Source organism: Rhinopithecus roxellana, chromosome 5, assembly GCF_007565055.1.
Source record: "Rhinopithecus roxellana isolate Shanxi Qingling chromosome 5, ASM756505v1, whole genome shotgun sequence".
NCBI classification, from domain to species: Eukaryota; Metazoa; Chordata; class Mammalia; order Primates; family Cercopithecidae; genus Rhinopithecus; species Rhinopithecus roxellana.
In genome coordinates, this window is record NC_044553.1 from 164,242,160 (window position 1) to 164,246,665 (window position 4,506).

The 4,506-nt window shown below is 55.1% G+C and overlaps 1 pseudogene; it reads right to left on the reverse strand.

Moving 5' to 3' along the window:
• Positions 1-221: 221 nt before the first annotated feature.
• LOC104673053 lies at positions 222-630 on the reverse strand (annotated as a pseudogene).
• Between the last annotated feature and the right edge of the window lie 3,876 nt (positions 631-4,506).

Genomic DNA, 4,506 nt, shown 5'->3' on the forward strand with positions numbered 1-4,506 from the left:
GAAAAACTCAACGATGATGGAAGCCATCAACTGGCGAAATTTGATATGGATGAGCACCGGCCCATGGTTCAGGTCTTCGCAGTAACATTTATGTGGGGGAGAATTTTTTTTTCCTTTGAGATAAACATGTGTTTAATGGTAAAACTTAGCACACCCCAGCACCAGGAATGGTGTGGAGTAGGGACAGGCAGCAGGGACAGGCAGGTGATGCCCACGGAGCCTCACATGAAGAGGACGAGGAAGATGATCATCAAACAGAAGAGTCCCATGGCCTCACACAGAGCAAAGCCCAGAATGGCATCGGAGACGAGCTCTGCTTGAGAGACAGGCTCCTGGCATAGCCAGCGATCAAGCTTCCAAACACTGTTCCAATGCCAGCCCCTAAGCCAGCCACACCCACTGGGGCTGCTCCAACATCAATAAACTGAGGCTGTGTGAATGAATGTCCCTTGAGACAGCTCTGGTCCGGAACTCCCATCGGGCCACCTGGCGTGGGGAGTGGCTGTGGGAAAGCTGTTTAGATGAATTCTCTGGGCTGTTCAAGAAGGAGAAAGACACAGGCCTGATCAGACTCCTGGTACGACAGCGGACCAGAACTGGAGAGATGAGTAATGCCCCGGGGATCTGCATTTTCTCAGTCTGCACTCCCACTGCCGTGCAGCCCCTGCTGGCCCATAGCACTTGCCCAGCTGAAGGTGACCTAAGGTGACCGACTCACTTGTACTCATTGCTTGTGAAATAAGCTGAATGTGGAGCTCATTGGAAACACGTGTGGCAAAGTGCATGCGCCTTGAGGAAACCTTTCTCCCGCCCTCATGAGTATCCGCCCCAGGGAGTGATTTCCCTGAGAGCTGGTCCGTGTGGCGTTCCCTCAGTGAACACTTTCTTTTTTTTGAGATGGAGTCTTGCTCTGTCGCCCAGGCTGGAGTGCAGTGGCCGGATCTCAGCTCACTGCAAGCTCCGCCTCCCGGGTTCAGGCCATTCTCCTGCCTCAGCCTCCCGAGTAGCTGGGACTACAGGCGCCTGCCACCACGCCCGGCTAGTTTTTTGTATTTTTTAGTAAAGACGGGGTTTCACCGTGTTAGCCAGGATAGTCTCGATCTCCTGACCTCATGATCCGCCCGTCTCGGCCTCCCAAAGTGCTGGGATTACAGGCTTGAGCCACCGCGCCCGGCCGTGAACACTTTCAAGGCTGCTGTGGGAAGTTGCACACAAACGGCTGTTGGTCCTGGAGGGGATGGTGAGGCGGGGTGGGCCTGTGCACCGGATGCCAAATCCACAACACCAGGAGGCAGTTCTCACCGCAGGAGCCACACAGCAGGTGCGGGCTGGTCTCCCATCTGAAACCTGCACCCGTGGGGTGCACCTGAGTGACCCCCGCCCCCCGGGGCGTCTCTGGAACGCCTCCTAGGAAGAGAGGGTCCATGCCTGGATGGAGACAGGTATCACACAGGTGCGTGCGGTGGAGTGTGATGCAGGGAGGTTGGTGCAGGGCCACACAGAGAGACCCCACTCAGGCAGGCCTTGGGCTAGGGTAGGCCTCACCACGTGACGTTACGGAGGGACTGGACCGTGGCCACGGCTGGCCTGTAGGTGGGGGGCAAACATATTCCTGGCGGGTAGGGCCTGCCCTCGAAGCTCACCTGCCTGAGATCCCCATCTGGCTGGGGCAGGCGGGAGTCTCCGGACCTTGGCGCCAGCGGAGCCTGCAGTGTCGCCGGATGGCCACAAGGGAGCTCCCGAGCCCGGCGCTCGGTCCCTGTGAGGAGGGAGGCGCCGGGACCCGGCTGTGAGACCGAACCTCCCAGTGGGGCCCCGACCCCGACCCCCACAGGACCCTGCCCGGCCAAAGGCTAAACCTGCCCCAGCCCCAGGCTGGGCTGATGTTCCTGACCAGAACCCGAGCCCGATTCTGCTCACTGAACACTCATCCGCTCCCTTGCCTCTGCCTGCCCCGGCAGCGAGGGCCTGGCCAGTGGGTTGCTGTCACCTCCCGTGTCATCCGTGTGTCACCTCCACGTCACCCCTGCATCAGCTCTGTGTCACCTCCCACATCACCTGCATCATCTCGCATGTCACCTCCATGTCACCTCCCGCATCACCTCCTGTGCCACCTTTGTGTCACCTCCTGGCTGACCGTGGCCCAGCAGCATCTCCCCTGTTGCAGTGCCCGGAGAGGCTGCAGTTCCAGGGGTGGGCTAAGGAAGGTGGTGCCTCGACATGGGCCCTGAGTGACTCCTGGAGCGGATCCCACCTCCCCACCAAAACCCGAGCAGGAGACCACCCTTTGCTGCTGAAGCCACTGAGCTCCTGGGGCCTTTGTTTTTGCAGCAGAGCCTCGTCCCCCTGACTGACACATCTCTCACAGTCCCAGGCCCTGAGCGCAGGTCCACACTGAACCTTGACACTCATCGCAGACTGACCCTGGCTTGCCCTGGGTCACACTCAGGCCAAGACTCCGACAGCCTGGCCCGGTGGAAGCTCCCCAGCTTATCTCACTCACACTGTTGTCCAGGGCCCAGCCTTATGGTGATATCTGCCGCAAGAAGGCTGGGACTCTGTCCCACTTGTGTTCAGGAATGAGGGACCCTGACTTGGTCTCTGCTATCAACACATTACAAACATCACTGGGCATTACAAAAGGTTTCCAAGGGCTGGGTGCTGTGGCTCACCCCTGCAATCCCAGCACTTTGGGAGGCTGAGGCTGGAGGATTGCTTGAGCCCAGGAGTTTGAGACCAGCCTGGGCAACGTAGTGAGACTTTGTCTCTACAAAAAATTTAAAAAATTAGCCAGGCATGGTGGTGTGTGCCTGTGGTCCCAGCTACTCGGGAGGCTGAGGCAGGAGGATCACCTGAGCCCAAGAGGTCAAGGCTGCAGCAAGTAGAGACGGTGCCACTGCACTCCAGCCTGGGCAATAGAGCAAGACCCTGTCTCAAAAAAACCCACAAAAAACCCAAAGAAAGAAAGAAAAAACCCAGATTTCAAAGAATTTAAACTTATTCATCCAACACAAAGCAGTTCTTCACAGGCACACTTTAAACTTCGAAATTCTTTGCTCTCCCCATGCTTGGCTGATTGGGTCTGGGGCAGGCAATGGTGCTCACTGGATCCAGTTTCTGACAAATCTGAATTGTGACAAGCTTCAGAACTGGCCCAGATGATCAATTTTCATGTAAGTTAAGGTATCCTTCTTGTTCCCCAGCTTTTAGGTGATTTATTTTATACTTATTTATTTATTATTATTATTTTTGAGACAGAGTCTTGCTGTCTCGCCAGGCTGGAGTGCAGTGATGGCATCTCAGCTCTCTGCAAGCTCCGCCTCCCGGGTTCAAGCGATTCTCCTTGCCCCAGCCTTCTGAGTACCTGGGAATACAGCTGCATGCCACCACGCCCTGCTAATTTTTTGTATTTTTAGTAGAGACGGGGTTTCACTGTGTTAGCCAGGATGGTCTCGAACTCCTGAGCTCAGGTGATCCACCCGCCTCGGCCTCCTAAAGTGCTGGGATTACAGGCGTGAGCCACCATGCCCGGCACTTTTAGGTGATTTGATAATACTTTTTTCCATTAAAATTTTATGATGATACATAATATAGAATCTATGTAAAATGATGTCCATATATTTATGCACATACAGCCCCCTTTGAGAAACAGAATATGAGGGCCTTTGGTCCTGCCCAGGGCAAAGAAAGTTAATAAAAAATCAACTCTGGGCCGGGGGTGGTGGCTGACACCTGTAATCCCAGCACTTTGGAAGGCCGAGGCAGGTGGATCACTTGAGGTCAGGGGTTCGAGACCAACCTGGCCAACATGGTGAAACTCCAACATGGTGAAACTCCATCTCTACTAAAAATACAAAAATTAGCCGGGTGTGGTGGCCATGTCTATAGTCCCAGCTACTTGGGAGGCTGAGGCAGGAGAATCACTTGAACCTGGGAGGTGGAGGTTGCAGTGAGTCGAGATTGTGCCACTGCACTCCAGCCTGGGAGACAAGAGTGAGACTCTGTCTCAAAAACAAAACAAAAACAAAAACAAAACAAAAATCAACCCCGGGCCAAGTGTGGTGGCTCACGCCTAGAATTCCAGCACTTTGGGAGGCTGTGGAGGGAGGATCCCTTGAGCCAAGTAGTTCCAGACCAGCCTGGGCAGCATGGCAACACCCTGTCACCACAAAAAATTTAAAAAATTAGCAGGGCATAGTGGTGTGCACCTGTAGCCCAGGTCCTTGGGAGGCTGAGGTGGGAGGATCTCTTGAGCCCAGGAGGTGGAGGCCGGAATGAGCTATGATCACACCACTGCGTTCCAGTCTGGATGACAGAGCAAGACACTGTCTCAAAAAAATGAAACAAATCACCCTGGAGAAGCTGCATGCATAGGAAGACATATTGACTCCAGTGGCAAACGCTTAGGGCTGCAGAGCCCCGGGCAGGCTGGATACTGTCTTGGCCCCATGTGGGGTGAGGGCTGCAGACTGGGTGAAGGCCCCGGGGAGGTGGAGGGAACCCTCA